The sequence below is a fragment of the Diabrotica virgifera genome, chromosome 2 (genome assembly GCF_917563875.1).
Source record: "Diabrotica virgifera virgifera chromosome 2, PGI_DIABVI_V3a".
NCBI classification, from domain to species: Eukaryota; Metazoa; Arthropoda; class Insecta; order Coleoptera; family Chrysomelidae; genus Diabrotica; species Diabrotica virgifera.
The window spans coordinates 87,926,897-87,941,687 of record NC_065444.1 but is presented as its reverse complement, the minus strand read 5'-3'; the positions used below and the strand labels follow the sequence as shown (position 1 = coordinate 87,941,687).

Genomic DNA, 14,791 nt, shown 5'->3' with positions numbered 1-14,791 from the left:
AATTATAAAAAACAAGGGGTGCCCGATATAATTTTGTTCTGACTATAATTAACATGCATACATAATCGAAAACCTCTTATACCCGAAGGTGTCGAGGTGTACAAGCTCTCTTAAATTTTTTTCTACAAATGTACACCACTCTTTTCTGTCTCTAGCTAGTTCCTTCGGCTCACTCTATGTCTTCCCTCTTTCTTTGAGAATCTTGCTTATCCTATTGTTCCATGTTTTTCTTGGTCATCCTGTACAGTGTATGCCAGTAGTACAGTCTCATTTACGCATTCAGTATTATTTTCTGTCATCCATGGTTGAAATTTAGCGTATTCCTTGTCATAGATACGTTTATTTGGTAATAGATTCTCAGTCGCTTTATTGGCTTTTTTTCAGAAATATCGAATTTCTCTTGCATTCTGACTTTTTTGACAATTTCACATAGAAAAACTTTGTTTATGTTAATACCAAATTGCTAACCAACATCACTTTTCTACCAACAGTACTAAATACCTGCTGCGATACAGTATTTCTTCTAATTTATTATATTATAAAATTAAAACTTTAACTGACGCAATGAACCGCTATGACATAAAATTTTATATTCACCACATGCATAATTATGTAATTTATAAGCTTGTCGCCCTTAGGGTATAAACATCTATTTAATGCCCTTGATACATAAATAACTGTTTAATATATAAAAAAAGTAATTTTTTAATTATTCATTAATTATAGTCAAAACAAAATTATATCGGGCACCCTTTTTTTTATAATTTGTAAACATACTAAATTACATCAAATAATTTTAATCCATTAAACAGATCGGTGCAGATGGACCTTACATCATATCTCATTAGACTATTAAAAGGCTATTAGATTAAATTAGAGGAATTAGGGATGGTGCCAAAAGAATGTGCAGATAAAATTCGATTACGAAAACGTCAAGAATTACAGAAAATTGGATGCATATGCAGTAGTCATATAATATTAAAAGTAAATAATGTCACAAATGAGGTTTCTATGACATTTCAAAACACATTATTATGGCGTGTTTTGGGCATGATATAGTGTTGAAACATATAGACCATTAGCACTAAAAACATAGGAATAAATCGACTTTTAAATACAGCACCTAGAGACTTTAAACTTTTCGTGTCTAGAAACTTAAACATGTCTATGGTCAGTCACCTTCTGGATGCACTACCTGGTGCCCAAGATCACTGCTAAGACATGTCTTCTGGAGTGTGGAGGATTTTTGAGCACCGGGGGTCATTTCCACCCATTTTTCTATAGTATACCTTTTTTCTGACACCATCCTAAACACAATACAAAAAGTTGCAAATCTCTAGGTGCTGTATTTAAAAATCGATTTATTTTGTGCTAAATGCCCTGCTCTAATATTCGCATTTGGAATTACTGCTAATAATATAATAAATCCCTTTTAATGCACCAATTTAAATAAGACTCCTATTATCATTATAACAAACATCACAAATTTTAAAACAACAAAGCTAGAACAACCTTGGACAGTTTAAAAGTCTCTCTATATTCAGTAAATAAATAAAACAAAAAATCAATTCACAAGTAAGTGTAAAGGCAAAAAAGGCATAATATGCCTGTATATAATATATTATATTATTTTATGATACACATATAGGTTATGTCAGAAGGGAAATGTCAAAACAAAACTACAACTTCGGAATGGACTAAATACCTATTACCTATACTGTGTTTAGCCGCGTCTCGCTGATGAGACCCAGGAAGGACGAACTAACTAGATGCACCATTCCGGCCGTCTAATGGTGCATCTCACTTGCACTCACATTGACGGCCGCCTCACTTATCACGAAACCTTAATTCGCACACTTGATCCAACGTTGCCAAGTCACTAAAATCTCAATATTTGACACCAATTTGACAATTGACAGATTATCTTTTAAATAAATAAATAAATGTAAATAGTTATCCTAACTGAAAACAAAGTCGGGAGCAAAGGATTAATGGATATGTAAAAGCCATAAGGAGAACAGAACTAAAATTAAAATATGAAAGAATATGCAATAAACATTGTATAAAAGTGGTAAGTAATTCAATTAATAAGGTTTTTAAAAAATGTCTACAATAATAAAGATGTACCTAAGTAATAATTCAAACTTAATTATTAGGAAAGCCAGCCACTTTAAAAAGATATTCCAAACTAAAACATGGGTTACCAAAGCAGGCAATAAAAAGAAAAGGTAATCTAGAATGCAAGAGAAGAGCTGATGAAAGAAGTAAATGTAAAGAAAATAATGAAGAGACTTCTCTGGACCATGTAAGTATAAGATATTAAGATATAGTTTATTACAATATGATTAGATGCAAATCTCACCATGTTTTAATGCATATAGCCTAAACTGTCCTTCAATCTTTTTCTAATGGTGCTACAACCCTTTGTGAGTCTTGGTGTGCTTAACAACATTCTGCCCTGCCAGATACTTTCCTGATGTTCATGGTTTTAAGATCCCCCTCTATATCGTCTATCCATCTTTTATGGGCCCTTCCTCTTGTTCTATTTCCTTGGGGCTTCCATCTCTGGATTACTTGTACAGCTCGATTATCTGGCATTCTTTCTGAGTGATCAAGCCAATTTAGTCTTTGAGATTTTACAATTCTAACAATATCTGCGCTCTGCATTAGTATTATCCAGCTCGTGGTTCATTTTAATTCTCCACAAACCATCACTGCAATGTGTAGATTTGTTTTGTAGATTCTAAGGTTAGACTTAGTAACTTACTTTTCGTCAAGTCTTTGTATGCATAAAATCACTTATTGCTGCTAAGAATCCATGCTTTTCTTGACTGGCGTTGTTGTCATTTATTATTGAGTCTGGGTAGTGAAAATGGGAGGCATATTCGTAGGTATGGTTTTCTACCTTCAGATGTTCATGTTGATTTTACTTTGTGCACTCTATATATTTTGTTTTACTTTCATTTATATATAGACTAAACGTAGTAGCTTCCCATTTCGGATCTATAGCTTTTTCTTTTAATACCTTTTTGTTGTGGCTTATTATGGCAACTGCCCTTATATAAAACTAACTAAACTAACCTAAACCTTATAGGTATAACTGTCCTAATATTAAAATGCAGTTGTCCCTTGATAGTCCGACAGGTATGGGACCAAAAGGTCAGACTACCGAGCATGTCGGAGTATCAAGTGTGTACTGTACTTTTGTGGTACTTTCCACATTTGTATGATTTTTATGGTACACAACGTAAAATTTTTATTTATGTATTTGTTTTTAGGAACAAACACCAGCTCTTTTATACAGTATGTCCCTGTAAGTTGTATCCATATGGAAAACTTTTTTATTATTAATTTTACGAAAAAAACTTATTCCTTATAAAAAGCTCTGCATGGTCCAAAATCTAAGATTTAACTATAAAATATCAAATTTTTTGAATATTATACGAGTTATGTCAAAAAGTTTGAATTTCACTCAAGAGTAAAGTAGCTTTATTTTTCGTAATATTGGAAATTGCTATTATGAAAAGTTGTTTGGAATTAAAAACTATATTCTAATATGCAACTACATCCTTCTAATTGAAAAAATTTTTTTTTTTTAAATTATGTATAACTCATTATTTTTTCAGTTATTTCAATTCTGATAACTCTTTTATTATTAATTTTACGAAAAAAAGTGATTCTTAATAAAAAGTTCTGGATGGTCTAAAACTTAAAATACAACCATCTTATATCAAATTTTATCAATTTTATACGAGGTATGTCAAAAAAGATAAATTTAGATCAAAAGTAAAGAACCTTTATAGTTCAGAATATTTCAATTAGAAGAATGTAATTACATACTGAAACATAATTTTTAATTCTAAATAACTTTTCATAATAACAATTTTCGATATTGTGAAAAATAAACGTATTTTACTCTTGAGCGAAATTCATATTTTTTGACATACCTCGTATAAAATTGATAAAATTTGACAAAAGATGGTTGTATTTTAGATTTTAGGTCATGCAAAACTTTTTATTAATAATCACTTTTTTTCGTAAAATTAATAATAAAAGAGTTATCTGAATTAAAATAACCGAAAATAATGTTAGTTACCCAAATTTTTTCAAAAAAAAAAATTTTCAATTAGAAGGATGTAATTGCATACTAGAATACAGTTTTTAATTCCAAACAACGTTTCATAATAGAAATTTTCAATATTGTGAAAAATAAAGCTACTTTACTCTTGAGTGAAATTCAAACTTTTTGACATACCTCGTATAATATTCAAAAAATTTGATATTTGATGGTTAAATCTTAGGTTTTGGACCATGCAGAGCTTTTTATAAAGAATAACTTTTTTTCGTAAAATTAATAATAAAAAAGTTTTCCATATGGATACAACTTACAGGGACATACTGTATATGTAGAAAAAGGAAAAACTGCTGGAACTTTAATTTAAAGGCTTTTGACTAGTGAAGATTTGGATAAACAACAGGAGTTACTTTGGGCTATAGCTACGTGCAAATTTATTTTCTTGTGGCTTCCTATGTTTATTCTTATTAACTATATCTACACTTTGATATGTTTTTAGTCGCATGAAGATTTTATAGTTTATTATTTTATGTATATTGTTATATTTGTGTTGAATAAACATTATTATTATTATTATTACCTTAATTTCCATTAAATAAATTAACTGTAATCAATAAATCGTTTTTAATGTTGATAAATAAATTATCAATAATGATTCCCAAATATTTTATTTGTTTGACAACTTCTACAAAATAATATTTTGTAGTAATAATCAATGCTTTGGTTTAAGAAATAGACAACTTAGAATAGAAATATGCTTTATTGTCATGGAAAATTGTACAATTTTATAGACAATGCTTACAGAGTCATAAAAAATACAAAACAATAACAAACACAAAAATCAATAACAAGTTTAACTTGAATTGGTGCTCTACACATATTATTACACATACTACATATTATTGAGTGAAAAACACTTTAACCCATTGATAACAAAAACTTTCCATAGAAGGCCACAATTTTTAAATCATATTTTCTTTTAATTGTAAACGGTGATCATATTTTACTGCTTATTATTTTTTTCTGTTATAACACCCTGTATAGCATATATTCAAGTATTGTTATACTTTGTATTAGAGGTATTTTTTTAAACTGTGTAATTGATTGCACTCGACCAACTTCATGTTTGCAAAATAAATTCGGTACGACTATATACGTTCGTTTTATTGTAATTCTTAAGCCTTAAGATATTGCTTAGTTTGAAAAACACTATTTTTATATCAACTTTTACTTTTAGAAATTGATATGGCAGCAACACATCACTGCCTATTGATTTCAAAGGCGGTGATTTAGAGGCAAACGCTAAATAAACAGCAAATATGTGTCTGAGTAATATATTAAAGGTCGCTGAGTTAGGCTATCTTTAGCTTATTCTTTCCATTTCACTCCTGTAATAAAAGTTAGTACTTGGTTCTGAATTTACCTGGTATTTACATAGCACCCAGTATCTTACCAAATTCTTTCACCACTCGAGCCAACAATTTAAAGTAACCCTCTGTTATGGCCCAACAGAACAGGCCATGTCTGAAGTTACCCCTATGAAGCAATCTTAATTGCCGCTACGAAGTGATCTGTTTGTTTTTTTTTTCGTAAGCCACTTTCACAAAATTTCTTACAGTTCTTGTACATATATGTATATAGGTCTGGCTCCAGCGTATGAAAAAAAAGTTGATTAAGCAAGCTGAAAATTTGTTAACATCTTAAGGGTGTCTAGTCGGACAAACTTTGATATATAGGAAAAGGGGTTTTAATTGTGGAACAGGTTAAAAATTTGGAACTGTCAGACCACGAAAACGTCACATGTATTTTGTCCGACAGAACTTCCAATTGAATTGTTACCCTTATAAACTCTCATGCAAAAATCAGGTTGCTATTTATCACCAAATGAGAATTATAAATGAGTGGAACACGTAGAATATGTCAAATGACAGGAATTATGACAGGTGATAAATAGCAGTCTGATTTTTGCATGAAAGTTTAATGAAAGGGTAACAAATCAATTGGAAGTTCTTTTGGACAAAATACATGTGACGTTTTCGTGGTCTGACCGTTCCAAATTTTTAACCTGTTCCACAATTAAAATTTCCAGTGTTCCCATATATCAAAGTTTGTCCGACTAGACACCCTTAACCTATTAACAAATTTTCAGCTTGCTATTAATCAATTTTTTTTCATTCGCGGGATCCTGACCTAATAGCTTAAACGCTTGAATAAACTTATTTTAGCTTGAGCTTTATCATGTATGTATATTAGTAAGACATAAATTAAACTTGAAAATATAATATGTATTTTGTATTTTGACAACGGCACCCGATTTGGGCGTCGAAACGTTAATAAAAATCATTTTTTAATAATATTGTGGCTTATTTCCCATTATAAATAGTTAAAAATAATATGTATGACGCACGCAGTTGCTGACTACCTTTAATAATTAAATTAATATATTACTAATCATTATATTATGATTGTGTCACATTGTGTGCTGGCACAATGCATCGACTTTTTTAAATTTACCGCGCATTGACTGTTACCCGTACAATTGGCAACGTTGGATCAAGTGTGCGAATTAAGGTTTCGTCACTTATCGCTCATGGTTGACATATCTCTGTTTTAAACTTTGATTTAGGTAGTCACGTTCTGACTTTCATAGTAATAACTTTTAACCGAGTTATTAAGCTTAAAAATCGCCATGAGAAAAATTATAAGAAACCTTTTTTATCCAGAATGGTCCAAAAAACCTAAAAAAATTTTCCGGGCCAAAAATATTGATTTTTGCAATTTGATTAAAAAAATTGCTAAAAAAAATTTGGACCGCTTTTCACGTGGGCGACTTCTTGAACCTTATTCTGGGTTGTCTCACGAATGTGATTATGCAAAAAATCTCATGGGAATATTTTTCTTAACGAACCCGCCGTTTTCGCCTTGTGTATTAAGGCTGTATGACACTATGCATTTTCTTGTATCATTTCTAATATCGTTTCTTGTATACATTTTCTTGTATCATTTCTTGTACGTACATTTGTGCCCTGTATGACACTATGCAAGTTCTTGTATCGAAAATTGTATGAAATTCGGCACGTGATTGGTCGAAATTTTGTTTGTCACCCTGTGTCACGTTATGGTAGTACTACATCTACAGCTGATTTTAAAGATTTTATAAAATTTATAAACATTTTAATGTTAACCAGAATTTTACGTTGACTGTTTGAGGTTGATTATTTGTTTTTATTTTGTTTTGATATTTGTGCTAAAATATTTGCATTTGAATTATCTTCAGTTTGATCCAAATTAGGACCTATTGTATTTTCGTCTATTAAAAAATTATGCACCATGAAAACCTAAATTTATAGTTTGAACTTTACTAGGAGCTAAATTTTGTTCCAACACGACCGAGAACCGTCACGAAACGGTAACGCTCCTGCGCAGTAAACAAAATCCGTTCCAACAAAAATATGATCGTCATCGGATCGTCCTTCCAACTGTTCCAGCAAGAATTGTGATCTTTCGGTGACGGTTTCGTGATGATCATTTCAGTAATCGGGCAAATGCATAATATGCTGGTTGGACTGACTTAAGCACTAGAATTTAATTCTTTAAATTTTTTGAGCCTTTGATCGACTAGAAGCACACAAGCTGTCACCAACAAAAATGACAAATATATGGGTGCATTCAGCAGACACAATCGCTAACTAATCGATTAGTGATTTTCTGCTGAATGCCACATAAATTGTGACATTCAGCATGTAAATCACAAATCGATTACTAATCGATTAGTTAGCGATTGCGTCTGCTGAATGCACCCTATGATAATGATAGATAAATCAGTTATCAGTCAGATAACCGTTCCAACATCGGTTTCCAAATTACCGTCATGGGACGATAACTGGGCGATACAATTACGAACATGCGCACAACAAACGGTACAAATAGTTTCGTGAAGGTTTCTGGACCGTCCAAAAGTTCATGTTGGAACAAACCTTGTAGGTTTGTTCCAACACGACCGAGAACCGTCACGAAACGGTAACGCTCCTGCGCAGTAAAGAAGATCCGTTCCAACAAAAATATGATCGTCATCGGATCGTCCTTCCCACTGTTCCAACAAGAATTGTGATCTTTCGGTGACGGTTTCGTGATGATCATTTCAGTAATCGGGCAAATGCATAATGTGCTGGTTGGACTGACTTGAGCACTAGGATTTAATTCTTTAAATTTTTTGAGCCTTTGATCGACTAAAAGCACACAAGCTGTCACCAACAAAAATGACAAATATATGATTACCGTCATGGGACGATAACTGGGCGATACAATTACGAACATGCGCACAACAAACGGTACAAGTAGTTTCGTGACGGTTTCTGGGCCGTCCAAAAGTTCATGTTGGAACAAACCTTTGTATCTATGTATGACCACAGATTCTGTGACCTTGCGCCATTTTATCGGTCCAAGTGGTCAGATCCGGCTTTGCTTAAATAGATGTTGCAGCACCGGTCTTGATTTTTCAAATAAGTGTAGCAAATAAAATTTATTTATTTTAAACTTATTTAACATATAATTTTAATTAAAAAATCTATTTTTAATTGTGCTCTCTCAGTACAAGTTTTCAATACATCATATGTCTTTTTGGTCTTTTTGGCAGCGTTAAATAATTAGATATTATGGTGGATAATTTGTTAATAAATTATTTATTAGTTTATATGTTGTTTCATTAAACTTAAAACAGTTAAATGGAAAAATTGCAATACCAAAATGCCCATACGAATAATAATTATTGTGTATTTTTAACACGTTGACGGACACCAGCTAACGTTTTTTCGGCCAAACCAACGCACTTGATTATCTATTATACTATGGAATATTTTGAACTCAAATTTTTAGAAATGACTTAACTGCTTAAAATTAAGTGACTTTACTAAAAAAAGAATGTATGTGTACTTTGTACGCACGTAAGAAGTTATACTTCTATTATATGATTTAAACGCAATTAATATACTTTTTATTTATATTTTGTTTAAATATTAAACTAATTTATACTTACTACTTCTCAAACATTTTTATTAGAACAGTGCCAAAAATTAAAATAATAAAAGAATTAAACACACACAAACACATTAAACAAGCCACAAATGATATCTGAACATTAATTGTCGAAATTTTTTTTAACTAAATACGTATTTTCTGAACATACAATTATATAATAAATATACTTACAATCATAAAATGTATTAAAAAAAACAAAAAAGAAAGTTTCTATTGGGACTCGAACCAGCGCTGATAAGAGCGGTTGGTATTGGAATTCATTCGCCTTCTCCGCTTAGCCACGGACACTATGTGTCATTATTTACGAAGATCGACTAACTAAACGGATTAAACTTGTGATATTTTGAAAATTGATCAAATTATTTTAATTTTGAATTGAAATGATTTAGAATTGAAAAAATACAACAAAACATAGAGTAAAAGAACAATATATTAGGTGAATATTGATAGAAATTTTGATGCTAATCAAATTATATAAATAAAAGTATTACATACTATGTATTTTGGCAGATCAAATAGGTAGGTTTATACCTATGATACATTAACAATTATTACGTACCTGTTGCTTTTAAAAACTATTTAAAAGTCACTACAATATTATAAACTTTTTTGTTTCTGTCCTCACAACAATAAAACTAATATATTATACATTTGTTTACCTTTACCTCCAAACCACAGCTGCCATATCGGATAATTTTTGACATGTCATTTGAACATCCAATCAGAACAAAGTTATAATATGCGCATGCGCCGGGCTGATAGGTTTTAACATATAAAAAAATCACCCTCTATCGCCGGTAAAGAAGTATAACTTCAAAAAACTATGACGGTAGGAACCGTCACCGTCCCACCCGGCAAATATATTATGTATAATGGGACACAACGGCTGCAACCGTTCAATGTAATTTTACGTCAAATTGTTTTATTAGGTATTTGGAACATTAGAGAAAGTCATTTTTGGACAAAACAAATTAATTTTTTCTATATGCCATCTTTCGAAGCATGGTCCAGGGCAAAGAAGTGGATTGTCCTGGCATGCCTTACATCTCCAATGACTTTCTGTCCTCTTCTTGTCTCTTTAACACTGTTTACAGCGTAGGTAATAGAACTTTCTATGATGGTTATCTGGTATTGGTATTAGTTCTTGGAAGTGTTGAGATACTGTACCAGTAGCATAATGGGGTTCTGAATTGTCACTACGTTGATGAATTGGCTTGAAATTGACACAGAAACAACCATCCTTGAAATTGTTATCGAGACCTAATAGCGATCTAATAAGAGCTTCTCTGTATTCTATGTATTTTATCCCTTTTTCTGTAATTTTTTTGTAAAAAAAAATAGGAGTTCCAAGCTCTACAATAACAAGGTATGTATAAGTACGTTTTCAACAATATTTTATATATACATATAGGTAAAGTTTTGTTCTGAATTTTCAATGATTGAATACAAGAATTATTTTGTATTTTGACAACGACACCCGACTTGGGCGTCTAAACGTTAATAAAATCATTTTCTTGGTAAAATTGTGGCTTATTTCCCATTGAAAATAGTTGATTAGGTAAAGTTTCATAGTTAACACCAAATTTTCAAGTACCTACCCATTTAAGTATATACACATTTACAAAAACATTGTGAATTTAAAAATGCTTACCTTGATTCGTCTTTTGGAAAACGGAAAAAACTATAGCTGCAATTTGATACCGTGTTTTTACAGTTGATCGCTGCACAGATTGAATTCGAACTTCCTTTCTTTTTGTCCATATCCTTAATTATTATTGCACAATGCACAAAAACAAAATCACCGAACAGAACAACACAAAATCAAAGTAACCCCGAAACAAGCGTGATCTGACAACAACAATCACAAATTGATCGTGTCAGCAGCGGACCTGTGGACCGAAAAAATGGCCGCCGGCCGTGCGCAAACCAGATGCGCGAACCACGGTTATTAGACTTTATTACGGTTGTCTTGTCCGACGGTGGTGGGGAGACTTATATTTTTGACTTCACTTCACGTCACAAGAGTTTACATTTCCATATTTTAAAGAATGTGTGTTATTGTGTATATATGTGTATTATTTGTGTAATTATGAAATAATAAGACAAATAGTACACATTTTATCTTATACCGGGTGGCGAATCGTAAAAAGGGCCATAGGAAACTCAATGTAAAGTTCTGAATTGTTGAATTCCTGCTTCCCTGATTATTCTACATCAAAAGTCATGAGAGAATACTTGTAGAGAATTAAAATCTGTATTAAAATCAAAAGTTAAAATTGTTCTACGATTTAAATGCATTCCAAAATTTTGAAAAATATGATACATTTGCCACAATATGTATGCGTGTAAAAGTAAGGCCAAACGTTACTATTTAACTGACAGTGCTCACACCATTGACTGAATAAAAAAATCTGTATTATTAATCCTTTCTCCGCAACTGAGAGTATCTTATCAACTGTATTGTTTTTAAACAATAGATGATAAAATAAAAATATTGACAGTTCAAAAATGTGAACATTATTGAATTGTGTGTGGCCTAAGTTTGGGCTGAAAACTAAAATGTATTACATTTTTACAAAATTTTGGAATATGTTTAATTACGTAGACCAATTTTAACAGTTATTTCCAATACAGATTTCAATCTGTTTAAATTTTTCTAAAATACTTGGTTTTCTCAGGATTCGAAAAAAATTATATTACGATTCAAATGACAGTAAACTCTCGTGACGTAATCTCACCCATAATGTTCATTGGTTAGTCGATTTAGGCAACCGTAGCACCGAACAACCCGAAGGCACAGTCGACTCGGCGGGAAGAGTTCGCGCATCTGGTTTGCGCACGGCCGGCGGCCATTTTTTCGGTCCACAGGTCCGCTGCTGACACGATCAATTTGTGATTGTTGTTGTCAGATCACGCTTGTTTCGGGATTACTTTGATTTTGGGTTGTTCTGTTAGGTGATTTTGTTTTTGTGCATTGTGCAATAATAATTATGGATATGGACAAAAAGAAAGGCAGTTCGAATTCAATCTGTGCAGCGATCAACTGTAAAAACACGGTATCAAATTGCAGCTATAGTTTTTTCCGTTTTCCAAAAGACAAATCAAGGTAAGCATTTTTAAATTCACAATGTTTTTATAAACGTGGATGTACTTGCATGTACCTACTTAAATGGGTAGGTACTTGAAAATTTGGTGTTAACTATGAAACTTTACCTAATCAATTATTTTCAATGGGAAATAAGCCCCAATTTTACCAAAAAATTATTTTATTAACTTTACGACGCCCATCCACTATCCACTACTTATTTAATTCCTCATTGAGTACTGGCATCTTTCCTGATTTTTGTAAAACTAGTTATTTAACACCAATTTTTTACCCCCTCCGTGGCTCAGTGGTAAGAGCGCCTGCCTTCGGATCGAAAAAATCCGAAAGGTTGTGGGTTCGAATCTCACCAGGGTCAGACATTTTTCATTTATTATAAATTAATAAATGAATATAGTTTCTGTCCTTGTGGGATCGGTACTCACCGGAGGGACCGCAGACGTTCGGATACAATTAGCGTCTCTTTGCAAAGACAATGACGTCGACTTTGCAAAGTAACAAGACACTTACTCAACATACACACTACACATGACACTAATACTCATGTTGTGACTGGCTGAATGACATAAAGTCCATGCCATTAAAAAAAACATTTAACACCAATTTTCAAGTCTGATAATAAAAATAATATTGAAAATTATCGAGCTATGTATAACATATTATGAGTGGCCTCATATCAAAGGCGGACATCTGTCATTGGAGAAAAATTGAGATAAATGGGTTTTTTTTATACAATTTAAATCTCACACTTCCTATAGTTTTAGTTGATTTGTTGATTTCGCAGTCATATAATCACAATACAGCATTCTCATTGGACTGTTGGGGAGATGCCTGTTATTGAAATAAACCTTCATAACAGGAGTCCGTTTTTGAAACAAACATTCAACTTTGAAGCTAAAAATACCGTATTTGCATCCGTATTTGAAGGAAACTATTATCACCGTTGAAAAAACAGGAAAAATGAGAAACCACTACTAACTAAATTTTTATTTTTTTTACACATGTCCGTCTTTGATATGAGGCCACTTATTAATATATTTTGAAAACTATACATATTCTGATGTTATGACATTCAGGTAAAGAACATATTCTAACTATACGCTAAATTATACTTCACTTTGTATAACGTATTTATAGTAGGAAATACACCTCTACATACTCCTCTGATACGTTACGATATATACTATTAGATCGTTTTTAATTATCAATTCATAATTAATTTATTTATTTGCTGTAGATTTTTAGCGATTTTTAAAAGTGCGAAAATAACAGTTTGAAGCTCAAATACTGTGTTTCTGTTCTGTCAACCTTAGTGACCACCCCTCTATTTTCCTACAGCGGCTGTTCAAGAATTAAGTAAGCATTCCTAGGCATCAAAATAACGTTTACAAAACGTTGAAAAGACGCCATAATTGTCATCAAACCACGTCAGTTTATCACGTTTTTTCGACGTCGAAAGTCGTGTGAATTTGTTCCACCATAATTGATGTCATTTTTATCACATTTTAAATACGTGATATCAACAACGTAGTTTTTAGGTCGTTTTTTTAGATTTATTTTATAGTTTTAAAAATACACAATAATTATTTGTATGGGTATTTTGGGTATTGCAATTTTTCCATTTAACTGTTTTAAATTTAATGAAACAACATATAAGCTGATAAATAATGTATTAACAAATTATCCAGCATAATATCTTAATTATTTAACGCTGCCAAAAAGACATACGATGCATTAAAAACTTATACTGGTATCAGAGAGCACAATTAAAAATAGATTTTTTTAATTAAAATTATATGTTAAATAAGTTTAAAATAAATACATTTTATTTGCTACACTTATTTGAAAAATCAAGACCGGTGCTGCAACATCTATTTAAGCAAAGCCGGATCTGACCACTTGGACCGATAAAATGGCGCAAGGTCACAGAATCTGTCTGACAGCTAAACAATGAAATTTATTGAAGTGCACCTTCGGGTTTTGTTCGGTGACCGTAGTAATGTCTAAGAACCGTGTGTGCGAACTCTTCCCGCCGAGTCGACTGTGCCTTCGGGTTGTTCGGTGGTATGACAACAAGAATCTACAGGTCGAGCAAGTCTCGTAAATTTCACGATTGCGAGCCACGCTTCACGCAACCGTGTTTGCGTACTTGTGTTTCGAGTTGCGTGGTCTTGCGGAGTTATATTTACCAAATTTAAATCCGTTCCAACATGCTGTCAAAATTAAATCAATATATGTCAATATGGCTACTGGGTGTAAACATAGAGGTATATATTAACATAGAGGGAGCCTACCTTCCGCGCTTCCTGACGACAAGATCTCAGGGGACTGGTTTGCTGCATCTCCTTCTAACACATTGTATCGAGAATCTATAATGACATTCAGTGTGAATATAGGCACGGAAGAGGAGGACAACTGTAGCAGCTTTACTATGCGTAAGAGTGAAACAGCACTAATCCAAATAAAAAAGATGGTGTCGTCACTTCGCTCTGAATGACACTCTCTCTATGCTAATATTTAACTCTATGGGTGTAAAAGATAAATCCACAGTACATTCTGTCATGTACTGTGGATAA

At 32.1% G+C, this 14,791-nt stretch overlaps 1 long non-coding RNA gene across 1 annotated transcript; it reads left to right on the top strand.

Annotated features, from left to right (window-relative positions):
• Positions 1–1,913: 1,913 nt before the first annotated feature.
• Positions 1,914–4,651, top strand: LOC126879549 (uncharacterized). The gene is made up of 3 exons (XR_007696114.1): positions 1,914–2,071; positions 2,157–2,305; positions 3,279–4,651. It is a non-coding gene; the product is annotated as an uncharacterized LOC126879549 (long non-coding RNA).
• The last annotated feature ends 10,140 nt before the right edge of the window (positions 4,652–14,791 follow it).